Source organism: Saccopteryx bilineata, chromosome 1 (genome assembly GCF_036850765.1).
Source record: "Saccopteryx bilineata isolate mSacBil1 chromosome 1, mSacBil1_pri_phased_curated, whole genome shotgun sequence".
In the NCBI taxonomy this organism is placed as follows: Eukaryota; Metazoa; Chordata; class Mammalia; order Chiroptera; family Emballonuridae; genus Saccopteryx; species Saccopteryx bilineata.
In genome coordinates this window covers 331,628,736-331,643,213 of record NC_089490.1, presented here as the reverse complement: position 1 = coordinate 331,643,213, position 14,478 = coordinate 331,628,736, and the positions used below count along the sequence as shown (strand labels likewise).

The 14,478-nt window shown below is 38.0% G+C and overlaps 1 protein-coding gene and 1 pseudogene across 5 annotated transcripts in view; both read right to left on the bottom strand.

The window, feature by feature from the left end:
* GRM5 (glutamate metabotropic receptor 5) overlaps window positions 1-14,478 on the bottom strand; it is a 526,023-nt gene that overhangs the window by 160,071 nt on the left and 351,474 nt on the right. The gene's annotated exons all lie outside the window — the stretch shown is intronic.
* LOC136321397 (U1 spliceosomal RNA) lies at window positions 1,392-1,520 on the bottom strand (annotated as a pseudogene).

Here is a 14,478-nt window from a genome sequence, read left to right as displayed (position 1 = left end):
GGAGAGGGTGGGAAGGGAGGGGCCCAAAGGAAACCAGATAGAAGGTGACGGAAGACAATTTGACTTTGGGTGATGGATATGTAACATAATCAAATGTCAAAATAACTTGGAGATGTTTTCTCTGAACATATGTACCCTGATTTATCAATGTCACCCCATTAAGATTAACAATAATAAAAAAAAATGTCCTGAAAAGAAAAAAAATACACTAGATGCTGGGAACTGTAGCTCTATTTTCATGAAGCCTTAGATTAAAGCCCTGAGGTTAGTTCTTACAAAGAACTTGGCACTAGGAATCATTAGGAAACTCAAAATATTTTATCCTTTAGGAAAGTTATCAGCGGTTCATAAAACTTAATTTAATATCTTGAATTTTATTATAACATTCTCATAAAATTTAGTCTAATTCAGTGTTTTATTCCTCTAATTGATTGGTTTTATAACCATGATTGACTACCGTCCAATTCCCATCCCTTCCAGAAAAATAGAGTGAACAATAAATTTTTTAAAAGGACATAATTAATTTAGTCTTCAATGAAATGAATTATTTCTAAACTTAACTGTTTATTATGCACTTACTATACTCTATACTACCACTGAGTTACAATGACAAATAAGACATTCTTTATCCACCCCACCCCAACCCCAAAGCAGTTAAGTTCCTTGGAAAGAGATATTATATTTTTGTTATATTTATATTCTAGAACTTGGAAAATAATAAACATTGAATAAACATTTGTCGAATTGAGGGATGACAAATGATACACTATATGGGCTATGATTTATATATGCACAGTATGCTATAGGAAGTATACAAAGAATGATAATTACATATTACCTAGAACAGTGTATTTCAGAGACTAGGTTTTCTTTTCATTTTTTTTATTTTTTATTAAGTGAGAGGTGAGGAGGCAGGGAAGCAGAGAGACAGACTCCCACATCTGCTCTGACTGGGATCTACCTGGCAAGCCCACTAGGGGGCTATGCTCTGCACATCTGGAGCTGTTGTTCTGTTGCTCTGAAAGGAACCATTTCAGTGCCTGAGGTGAGGCCATGGAGCCATCCTTAATGCATGGGGCCAAACTGCTTGACCCATTCGAGCCCTGGCTACAGGAAGGGAAGGGAGAGAAGGGGGAAAGGTAGAGAAGCAGATGGTTGCTTCTCCTGTGTTCCCTGATGGGGAATTGAACCCAGGACTTCAACATGCTGGGCCTACACTCTCCTGCTGAGACAAATGGCCAGGGCCAGAGAGTGTATATTCAATTGAAAAATTTTGGAATGACAAAGTGACTAAAACTTGGTGAATCTCTCATCTCAAGTACTCCATTGTTATCAAGATGCTAGATATAGGAAGTGACTTTTTATTTTTTTTTAATTAATTATTATTTTTTTATTGTTGCAGTCGAGTTTCCCACATTTGGGGAAATCGCAGGGGTCAGCACATCCGGAGTGCAATGGATAAGCCTCGCCCTGGGAAAACCACCTTCGTGATCATGGTATCTCCCCAGACAGGTAAGTATAGGAAGTGACTTTTTAAAGTAAAAATTAAAGACTTGATAAGTTAATGGATACTTAAAGCTAAAGTTAATCCATTCATTTAATTAATACCTATTTATTTGGCACCTACTGTATGCCAGGCACTGCCTTTAATGTTTGTGGTCAAATAGTGACTGTGACACGTACATTTTTGTTGAAAGAACTCCATGATTATTCCTCTGAAATAATATAAAACCAATTTGTATTTGAGAAATGAAAATACTCTCTTCTCATTATGTAACTGCTTGAAAAATACTTGAAAGCTGTGGAAGTGCAGTTAATGACATGATAACAAGGTGTTAAAGACATGCATTAATAGATCTCTAAATTATTTTACTGGTGGACAACTTGAATTTTACATTATTACTTATATTAATGTCTAATAAAGTTAATGCATCTATATGCATTTATGTGACTAGAAGATATATAGGTAACATAATCCTAAAATCTCCCTCTGGACAACGTTTATATGAGGTTGAAAAGCTGCTAATGCTATTCTCCCAGTATGAGGGAGAAATCTGTCTGACAGTGAGGCTGAAACATGGAGAGTCACAAAAAAGTGGAGTCAGAGTCCTGCTCACACATGCCTAAGACTTGACCATTTGTACTTTTAATATATGAACTTATAAGTCCTCTTTAATGCTAAAGCCGGTCTACAATATCTGTTATTTGTATCAAAAACAAAAATATTAAATGTTACAGGTATGTGTAAAATTGAGATGTAATTATGAATTTATTATTGATCATAAGGCTGTATCTTTGTGCCTTGATTTGCTCCATTAGACATTTAGTTGGAAGAAGGAGACTTATTTTATCGAATACTAAAAATTGGTAAGTGTTTAGGTCAATATTGCACATTATCACAATACATGCAATGTTACAGTATAATCAGTTACTAATAAATTATGTATTTATTTCAAAATATTGAAATTAATATATTATAAAGTATTGATAGTAAATATATACTTGCCTGACCAGGCGGTGGCACAGTGGATAGAGCGTCAGACTGGGATGCGGAGGACCCAGGTTCGAGACCCTGAGGTCACCAGCTTGAGCGCGAGCTCATCTGGTTTGAGCAAAGCACACTAGCTTGGACCCAAGGTCACTGGCTTGAGCAAGGGGTTACTCGGTCTTCTGTAGCCTCATGGTCAAGGCACATATGAGAAAACAATCAATGAACAACTAAGGTGTCACAACGAAAAACTAATGATTGACGCTTCTCATCTCTTTCCATTCCTGTCTGTCTCTATCTATCCCTCTCTTCCTGTCTCTGTAAAAACAAACAAACAAAAATATGTATATAATTCTTAATAATTTAAGAATCACAATGTACAGAATAATGTGAATTTAAGATTACAAACATGATGAATTTTTAGTTGAAAACTAAAGAAGTTGACTTCCATGAATACATGAGGAAGGAAACATTTAATCTGGGCTCAAAAGATGACATAATTAACCAAGTAAAAAAACGCAAGTAATAATTAATCAGGTAAAGCAGTATCCTAGGAAGAAGTATCCCACTGAAAGCCCAGTGTGAAGCCCCTAAGGTCAGAAGGAACACGACTCATTCAAAGAAATGAAAAAAGAGCAGGGCAGAGAGTGAGAGACAGTGGCACACGTGCCGAAGACCACATCGTAGTAACTGCACAGGCCACTTTAAGATTTTAATCTTTGTCCCGAGATTAATGAAGAATAACTGGATAGTTTCAAGTAAGTAATGAGAGGGTCAGATCTGCATTTTAGAAATATTATTCTATATCTTACTTAAAATATAAAAAATGAGAGATTAAAGGCAAACAGAAGATGCAGTTGCAAATTAAGATGCAATTACACTAATTCATGAGAAAGGTCCCTGTAGCTTAAAGAATGGTAGTGGAGATAGAAAATAGTCAAGAAATTTGAGAGATAGTGAGAAATAGAACTGTGGGAATTTCAAACTCCTTGGCTACATAAAGAAAACAGAGGATGCCTGATCAGGCTGTGGCGCAGTGGATAGAGCATTAGACTGGGATGCGGAAGACCCAGGTTCGAGACCCTGAGGTCACCAGCTTGAGCATGAGCTCATCTGGGCTGAGCAAAAAAAAAAAAAAAAAAAAAAAAAAAAAAAAAAAAAAAAAAAAAAAAAAAGCTCACCAGCTCAGACCTAAGGTCGCTGAGCAAGGGGTCACTTGGTCTGATGAAGGCCAAGGCCGTGGTCAAGGCACATATGAGAAAGCAATCAATGAACAACTAAGTTGTCGCAATGAGAAACTGATGATTGATGCTTCTTATCTCTCTCCGTTCCTGTCTGTCTGTCCCTATCTATCCCTCTCTCTGACTCTCTCTCTGTCCCTGTAAAAAAAATAGGAGATGACGTCAGAGTAATGGCGGGGCAGGAAGCCATACCGATAAATCTCCCCCAAAACTCAACAAGATCTTCAAACAGAAACAGAAAAACCTATACTTGGAGCTTCCAGATGCTTCGCAATACACCCAAAGGTATGATTGAGTGAAAAATTGGCTAAATATATAACCAAACCCCGAAGGAAATAGGGAGTAAGAAATGCTCCGCCTTCCTCACTAACCTAAACAGGGCGGCTTTCTCTGGTAACTGTGAATATAGAAACTGAGGCGGGCAAAGGGGGTGAATAGATCCAGGCCGCCGCGGCACAAACGGCCGAACCAGGCTGTGGCACAGGATCCAAGCCGAGGAAAATCTGATCCTGTGGCAACCTGGGCAATACAAGCTAACACTCGCGCCAAACCCAAACAAAGAAAGACAAGCGGAGCGGCCATTTTACCCGGTCTCCTGGTCGGTGCGCAGTTGGTGGGCGAGAATTTCTTCCTAGGCCCCGAGAGTGGGTGCCCATGTTGCCCCATGGAGAGGCAGGGTCAGAGGCCTTTCTGTGGGCCGAGGGCAGAGTCTCTGGGCAGCCCCAGTGCCCTGGGAAAGCCACGCACGGGAGGGAGTGAGAACTAATTCCAGTGGTGGAGATTTTCCGTGCTGGAGGGTGTTTCGCTCAGAGGGGGACGCGGCTGGCCTCATATCCTGGTTTGCGCGCGCAGATAAGGAGTGAGTGATTCCTCCGAGTGCCTCGGCAGTGCGCGCCCGTGTTATCACACAGAGGGGCAGAGTCAGGGGCCTTTGTGTGGGCCAAAGCGGAATCTCGAGCCGCCCCAGCGCCTTGCAAAAGCCATGCACGGGGACGGAGTGAGACTCAATTCCAATGCTGCAACTTTTCCCTGCAGTTGGGGGTTTCACTCAGAGCGTGAGACTGCTGGCCGGATATCCTGGTCGCAGACAGTGAGTGAGAGTTTCCTCCAAGCGCCCCGGAAGTGGGCGCCCGCTTGTGTTACCGGACAGAGTGGCAGAGCCAGAGGTCTTTGAGTGGGCGGAAAGCCCGCCTGATTATGCTAGCAGCTCTGACTGACTGAGCCTTACCCAGAGCCCTGTGCTGAGTGGAAATAGAGTGGGGAGTTGCCAGCTCTTTGAGCCTCTTACTATCCAGGCAGAGGCAGCAGCAACCCCATAGCTGGATTATCAGGCTACTAACTGAGGAAGGAAAGACTAGGAGAAAGGCTCCAGGAACACGAACTCTCTCACTGTCGGAGCCTATAAATGCTAATGAGCTTCAACTGCCAACGAGACTAAAGCACAATACATGACATTGCCATAGAGACTTATCAACTGCAAACCTCTACCTGAGCGTGCCAAAGGGGCAGAACCCAGGGTACAGAGTCACCAACCAGGAAGAGGGAGAGAAAAGAAAAAGCAAGAAGATAACCTCTCAAAATCAAGAATAATCTGCAGACTTTATAACCTATCCCATTTTATTATATTTGTTCGTTTGTTTCTCTTATCTTCATTCTTGATACTTTTTTTTCCTCCTCCAATTTGGCCGATTAACTCTACCGGTCTTACTCTCTCCTCTCCTTGAACTACACTACCCATAAGTGTTACATCTCCCATTATCTTTTCTCTTCTCTTCCTTTCTCTCTATGAGGGTTGCACTCCAAAACCCTTAACTCTCTCTCTCTCTCTCTCCTTTCTTTTTTCTTCTTTTAGTGGTTCCCTCTTTTTTCCTCTCTCTTTCTTTTCTCCCACTATATTAGTTTCTTCCTTTCTCCTTTACATCTCCTCTCATTCAAACCTCAATAACAAACAAATTATCTTATCTGGGACTCAAACTTATGTTTGTGGCATTTTGGGGGGTTTTTACTTCACCTTTTTAACTCACTAGCAGTGCTCCCATCCCTGGCTCTCCATATTATCTAGTTCTTGTTCCACTAAATACAATAGTAATTTTTTAATTTGTCCCCCCATTTTTCCGTTTTCCTCTTATTCCTCTCATCATAACTCTTAGACAACCAACACCTAAAAGCAAATCATTTTATTCTTGACCCCAATTTTTTCCTTATTTGCTTTTTGTGGGTCCATACGCTCTTTTTTTTTTCTTTTTCCTTTCCTTTTTTTTTTTTTTTTGGCCCCTTTATTACTTTTCCTTAATTCAGGCCCTCCATCACAGGCATTGTTTGTTATAATTCACAGTGCACCACAAGATTTTCTCAAAAAAGAGGGGAGAGGAGAGGAGAGGAAAAAAGGAGGGGGGGAATAATTTCCTTTTTTTTTTAATTTTTATTTTATTTTATTTTTCTTTATTTCATTATTAATTTTTAAAAAAAAAACAACTCTTCGATTTTTTATTTTTTTATTATTTTTTAAAACTTTTTATTCTTTATTAAGTCTCATTAATACTATCAACAAAAGCACCCTCAGATGCCATTAAGGAAGAGAAAATCAAATATCATGGATACAAAAGAAAGAGAGGTAACAGCTAGATGAGGAAAAATCTATGGAGAAAAAATTTAATATATTGGAAACCTTGGAGCTAAATGACAGAGAATTCAAGATAGAAATCCTAAAAATCCTCCAAGATATACAAGAAAACACAGAAAGGCAATTTAGGGAGCTCAGAAAACAACTCAATGAACACAAAGAATATATGTCCAAGGAAATTGAAACTATAAAAACAAATCAAACAGAGATGAAAAACTCAATTCACGAGCTGAAAAACGAAATAACAAGCTTAGCTAATAGAACAAGTCAGATAGAAGAGAGGATTAGTGAAATAGAAGACAAGCAACTTGAGGCACAACAGAGAGAAGAAGAAAGAGACTCAAAAATTAAAAAAAATGAGATAGCCCTACAAGAATTATCTGACTCCATCAAAAAGAATAACATAAGAATAATAGGTATATCAGAGGGAGAAAAAGAGAAAATGGAATGGAGAACATACTCAAACAAATAATAGATGAGAACTTCCCAAGCCTGTGGAAAGAACTAAAGCCTCAAGTTCAAGAAGCAAACAGAACTCCAAGTTTTCTTAACCCCAACAAACCTACTCCAAGGCATATCATAATGAAATTGACACAAACCAACAGCAAAGAAAAAATTCTCAAGGCAGCCAGGGAAAAGAAGAATACAACATATAAAGGAAGGCCCATTAGATTATCATCAGATTTCTCAGCAGAAACTCTACAAGCTAGAAGAGAGTGGACCCCAATATTTAAAGTCCTGAAAGAGAGGAACTTTCAGCCACAAATACTATACCATCAAAGCTATCCTTCAAATACGAAGGAAAAATAAAAACATTCACAGATACAGAAAAGATGAGGGAATTTATCATCAGAAAACCCCCACTCCAGGAATTACTAAAGGGGGTTCTCCAGTCAGATACAAAGAACAAAAAAAAACAGAGCCACAAGTAAAAGCTCCAAGAAGAACACAATAAAACCAAATTTAAACTGTGACAGCAACAAAAAGAAAGAGGGGGAGAAGATGGAGATTAACAGTAGCAAAGGACGATGGAGTGCAAAAGTACTCACAAAATAGTTTGCTACAATGAACAGGGTAGGGACCCTTTTCATTACTCAAAGGTAACCACCATTGAAAAAACCACCACAGAAGCACACGAGATAAAAAAGATAGCAACAGAGGAAAGAGGTATGGAATACAACCAAATAAAAACAAAAGATAGAAAAACGAAAGAGAAGGATCAAACAAGACACAAAACTAACAGAAAGCAAGATATAAAATGGCAATAGGGAACTCACTAGTATCAATAATTACACTAAATGTAAATGGATTAAACTCACCAATAAAAAGGCACAGAGTAGCAGAATGGATTAAAAAAGAAAATCCAACTGTATGCTGCCTACAGGAAACTCATCTAAGTAACAAGGATAAAAACAAATTCAAAGTGAAAGGCTGGAAAACAATACTCCAAGCAAATACCATCCAAAAAAAAGCAGGTGTAGCAATACTCATATCGGATAATGCTGACTACAAGACAGGAAAAGTACTCAGAGACAAAAATGGCCATTTCATAATGGCTAAGGGGACACTGAATCAAGAAGACATAACAATTCTTAATATATATGCACCAAACCAAGGAGCACCAAAATACATAAGACAGCTACTTATTGATCTTAAAACAAAAACTGACAAAAATACAATCATACTTGGAGACCTCAATACACCGCTGACGGCTCTAGATCAGTCATCCAAACAGAGAATCAACAAAGACATAGTGGCCTTAAACAAAACACTAGAGCACCTGGATATGATAGACATCTACAGGACATTTCATCCCAAAGTGACTGAGTATACATTTTTCTCCAGTGTACATGGATCATTCTCAAGAATTGACCATATGTTGGGCCACAAAAACAACATCAGCAAATTCAGAAAAATTGAAGTTGTACCAAGCATATTTTCTGATCATAAAGCCTTGAAACTAGAATTCAACTGCAAAAAAGAGGGAAAAAATCCCACAAAAATGTGGAAACTAAACAACATACTTTTAAAAAATGAATGGGTAAAGAAGAAATAAGTGCAGAGATCAAAAGATATATACAGACTAATGAAAATGACAATACGACATATCAGAATCTATGGGATGCAGCAAAAGCAGTGATAAGAGGGAAGTTCATATCGCTTCAGGCATATATGAACAAACAAGAGAGAGCCCAAGTGAACCACTTAACTTCCCACCTTAAGGAACTAGAAAAAGAAGAACAAAGACAACCCAAAACCAGTCGAAGAAAGGAGATAATAAAAATCAGAGCAGAAATAAATGAATTAGAGAACAGAAAAACTATAGAAAAAATTAATAGAACAAGGAGCTGGTTCTTTGAAAAGATCAACAAAATTGACAAACCCTTGGCAAGACTTACCAAGGAAAAAAGAGAAAGAACTCATATAAACAAAATCCAAAATGAAAGAGGAGAAATCACCACGGACACCGTAGATATACAAAGAATTATTGTAGAATACTATGAAAAACTTTATGCCACTAAATTCAACAACCTAGAAGAAATGGATAAATTCCTAGAACAATACAACCTTCCTAGACTGAGTCAAGAAGAAGCAGAAAGCCTAAACAGACCTATCAGTAGAGAAGAAATAGAAAAAACCATTAAAAACCTCCCCAAAAATAAAAGTCCAGGCCCTGACGGCTATACCAGTGAATTTTATCAAACATTCAAAGAAGACTTGGTTCCTATTCTACTCAAAGTCTTCCAAAAAATAGAAGAAGAAGCAATACTTCCAAACACATTTTATGAGGCCAACATAACCCTCATACCAAAACCAGGCAAGGATGGCACAAAAAAAGAAAACTACAGACCAATATCTCTAATGAATACAGATGCTAAAATACTAAACAAAATACTAGCAAATCGAATACAACAACACATTAAAAAAATAATACATCATGATCAAGTGGGATTCATCCCAGAATCTCAAGGATGGTTCAACATACGTAAAACGGTTAATGTAATACACCATATCAACAAAACAAAGAACAAAAACCACATGATCTTATCAATAGACGCAGAAAAGGCTTTCGATAAAATACAACACAATTTTATGTTTAAGACTCTCAACAAACTGGGTATAGAAGGAAAATATCTCAACATGATAAAGGCCATATATGATAAACCATCAGCTAACATCATATTAAATGGCACTAAACTGAAGGCTTTCCCCCTTAAATCAGGAACAAGACAGGGTTGTCCACTCTCTCCACTCTTATTTCATGTGGTACTAGAGGTTCTAGCCAGAGCAATCAGACAAGACAAAGAAATAAAAGGCATCCATATCGGAAAAGAAGAAGTAAAAGTATCACTTTTTGCAGATGATATGATCCTATACATCGAAAACCCCAAAGAATCCACAAAAAGACTACTAGAAACAATAAGCCAATACAGTAAGGTCGCAGGATACAAAATTAACATACAGAAGTCAATAGCCTTTCTATATGCCAACAATGAAACAACTGAGAAGGAACTCAAAAGAATAATCCCCTTCACGATTGCAACAAAAAAAATAAAATACTTAGGAATAAACATAACAAAGAATGTAAAGGACTTATATAATGAAAACTATAAACCATTGTTAAGGGAAATCAAAAAAGATATAATGAGATGGAAGAATATACCTTGTTCTTGGCTAGGAAGAATAAATATAATCAAGATGGCTATATTACCCAAAGCAATATACAAATTTAATGCAATTCCCATCAAACTTCCAATGACATTTTTTAAAGAAATAGAGCAAAAAATCATCAGATTTATATGGAACTATAAAAAACCCCGAATAGCCAAAGCAATCCTAAAGAAAAAGAATGAAGCTGGGGGCATAACAATACCTGACTTCAAACTCTATTATAGGGCCACGACAATCAAAACAGCATGGTATTGGCAGAAAAATAGACACTCAGACCAATGGAACAGAATAGAAAGTCCAGAAATAAAACCACATATATATAGTCAAATAATTTTTGATAAAGGGGTCAACAACACACAATGGAGAAAAGAAAGCCTCTTCAATAAATGGTGCTGGGAAAACTGGAAAGCCACATGCAAAAGAATGAAACTGGACTACAGTCTGTCCCCCTGTACAAAAATTAACTCAAAATGGATCAAAGATCTAAACATAAGACCTGAAACAATTAAGTACATAGAAGAAGACATAGGTACTCAACTCATGGACCTGGGCTTTAAAGAGCATTTTATGAATTTGACTCCAATGGCAAGAGAAGTGAAGGCAAAAATTAATGAATGGGACTACATCAGACTAAGAAGTTTTTGCTCAGCAAGAGAAACTGATAACAAAATAAACAGAAAGCCAACTAAATGGGAAATGATATTTTCAAACAACAGCTCAGATAAGGGCCTAATATCCAAAATATACAAAGAACTCATAAAACTCAACAACAAACAAACAAACAATCCAATAAAAAAATGGGAAGAGGATATGAATAGACACTTCTCCCAGGAAGAAATACAAATGGCCAACAGATATATGAAAAGATGCTCATCTTCTTTAGCTATTAAAGAAATGCAAATCAAAACTGCAATGAGATACCACCTCACACCTGTTCGATTAGCTGTTATTAGCAAGTCAGGTAATAGCAAATGTTGGAGAGGTTGTGGAGAAAAAGGAACCCTCATACACTGTTGGTGGGAATGTAAAGTAGTACAACCATTATGGAAGAAAGTATGGTGGTTCCTCAAAAAACTGAAAATAGAACTACCTTATGACCCAGCAATCTCTCTACTGGGTATATATCCCAAAAACTCAGAAACATTGATATGTAAAGACACATGCAGCCCCATGTTTATTGCAGCATTGTTCACAGTGGCCAGGACATGGAAACAACCAAAAATCCCGTCAATAGATGACTGGATAAAGAAGATGTGGCACATATACACTATGGAATACTACTCAGCCATAAGAAATGATGACATCGGAACATTTACAGCAAAATGGTGGGATCTTGATAACATGATACGAAGCAAAATAAGTAAATCAGAAAAAACCAGGAACTGTATTATTCCATACGTAGGTGGGACATAATAGTGAAACTAAGAGACATTGATAAGAGTGTGGTGGTTACGGGGGGGAGGGGGGAATGGGAGAGGGATAGGGGGTGGGGAGGGGCACAAAGAAAACAAAATAGAAGGTGACAGAGGACAATCTGACTTTGGGTGATGGGTATGCAACATAATTGAACGACAAGATAACCTGGACTTGTTATCTTTGAATATATGTATCCTGATTTATTGATGTCACCCCATTAAAAAAATAAAATTATTAAAAAAAAAAGAAAAAAAACGTCAAAGGGGGAAAAAAATAAAGAAAACAGAGGATTATATGACTTTTAAAATATTCTGCTTAAACAACTGTAGGGCTAGTTGTATCATTCATTAAGAGAAGGTACACAGTTTTGTGGAGAAAATAAAGAATTCCATTTAAATATGATGGTTTTCTAATATACAAATAGAGATGTTAGATATACCAGTTTGGGATTCAAAAGTGTTTGCATTGGAGACATGAATCTGAGAATAAGGAGTCAGATATATTAGGTTATAAAAGAAATCAAATACACACTAGCTTGGTTAAGATATGTATGCACATATATGTATGTATGTACATAGCATGTATATATGTATGTGTATCTATCTATCTATCTATCATCTATCTATCTATCTATCTTCATCATCATCATCATTCATCCACTTTCCATCCATCTGGATTCTATTGTCTTACATTACTGGGAAGTCCAATCATAGAGTTGACTTCATGTTATCATTGTATCCTGAGACCTCGACTATTTTATTAGCTGTTTCAATTTAGAAGTAGAGAGGAAAGCTAAATTAAATTAGTTTGAAAACTATGTGAAAGATAAGTTGAACAGCAAGTGTCATTCTGAAGGAAAGCTCTATAAATGACACTTGGCTTCACCACATTTGATTTTCATTAATTAAATTCAGTAAAACACAAGCTTGGTCACATACTAGACAAATTCATTTTCTGTTTCTTTGTTTTAAGTGATAATAGGGGAGATACAGAGACAGATTTCCCTGACCAGGATCCACCTGGCAAACCCCTCTGGGGCCAATGCTCTGCCCATCTGAGGCCATGCTCACAACTGAGCTATTTTTAGCACCTGAGGTAGAGGCTCCATGGAGCCACTCTCAGCAACTGGGGCTAATGTGCTCAAACCAATTGAGCCATGGCTGCAAGAGGGGAAAAGAGAGAGAGAGGGGCAGGGGAAGGGGTGGAGAAGCAGATGGTCATTTCTCCTGTGTGGCCTGTCTGGGAATCAAATCTAGGAGTTCCAGACACTGGGTCAATGCTCTACTGCTTGGCCAACTGGCCAGGGTGACAAATCCATTTTAACTAAGGCACTTTTCTATTTTTGAGATCTTGACCTTGAATCTCACTCCCTTAACTGTATGTTTCATGACACCTTCCTTACTCTTCATTCTTTTTTTATTCATTTAATGAAACAAGAAAAACAAAGACCTGAGGATTGCTACAATTCCAATGATTAAACTCCCAAATTACTTACATAGACTTAGTTTATTATCCTTCTTTTGGCTTCTCCAGATCCTGTGTTGGTGTTCTATGACAAGTAACTTCAGTGACAATCTCAGCATTAAATCAATTTTTTTTTTTTTTTTTTTTTTTTGCATTTTTCTGAAGCTGGAAACAGGGAGAGACAGTCAGACAGACTCCCGCATGCGCTCAACCGGGATCCACCCGGCACGCCCACCAGGGGCAACGCTCTGCCCACCAGGGGGCGATGCTCTGTCCATCCTGGGCGTTGCCATGTTGCGACCCTCCTGGGTGTCGCCATGTTGCGACCAGAGCCACTCTAGTGCCTGGGGCAGAGGCCACAGAGCCATCCCCAGCGCCCGGGCCATCTTTGCTCCAATGGAGCCTTGGCTGCGGGAGGGGAAGAGAGAGACAGAGAGGAAGGCGCGGCGGAGGGGTGGAGAAGCAAATGGGCGCTTCTCCTATGTGCCCTGGCCGGGAATCGAACCCGGGTCCTCCGCACACTAGGCCGACGCTTTACCGCTGAGCCAACCTGCCAGGGCCATTAAATCAAAATTTTATACTTCTTGATCTTTCATCGTGTCTACATCTCACTTCCATCACATCATCCTCACTGTTTTCCTTCTTCAACTTCCTTGGTGGTCTGAAACTCACTCAGAAAGAGGTGTTTAAGGAAGATAGTGAAGGCGGAATCATGACAGATTCTACCCTGTCTGGAGTATTCCATGATATAAATTTCCTACTTTAATCATAAGTGATATTTAAGAGGCTGCATTTTTGTATATAAAATTAAAAAAAAAATCAGAGCTGAATTGAAAGGTCTCTTGAGTGAAGAGGCCTACAGCACTTACAAAAGGAAGTATGTTGAAACAAATATGGAAAAAATTCATCATGGAATCAAATACCATGGGAAAAACATAATATTAGATGAGAGATAATTATAAGACTTTTGCAAGGCTCTGTGGCTTTTGTACAACATCTTCATGAGTGATTCTAAGTCTCAGCTTCAATGTCTTTCATTGTATCTAGATCTCAAACACTCCTCTTCCAGACTCTTGAATGGACTTCCTCTCAGAATCCTTGCAAGCATTTCAATGATTCTCCCTGCATGCCTGCCTTTCCTGGATCTTCAAATTTACACAGTCTCAACATCTTAAAAAAAAAAAGTCTTAACTTGATCCTAACTCCTCCTGAGGTGTGTCATATTCATTCCTCTTGTTCACTTTCAAATTTGTATTAATGGAGCATGCTTTATATTTCTACCCTATTATTTTTTTACCTTTAAAAATCATCTTGCCCTCTACTCCTCTTAGAGAAATTGTTTTGTCAAGTAAATAAATGCTGACACAATTTTTTTTATCTTTCTTTTTCTTTTATTTTTTTTAACGTTTGTCCATTTCTTCCTTTGATCTCTCTAGAGCTCAAAATTTCTTCTTCAACTCTTTTACTCTGGTATCATGACCCAGTGTTATTTGGTTTGGAACTACATTTGTGAATCCTTTTCTTCCTTTTAATTTCTGGATTATATTTCCTCTGTTGTACACAAATTCTAGAGG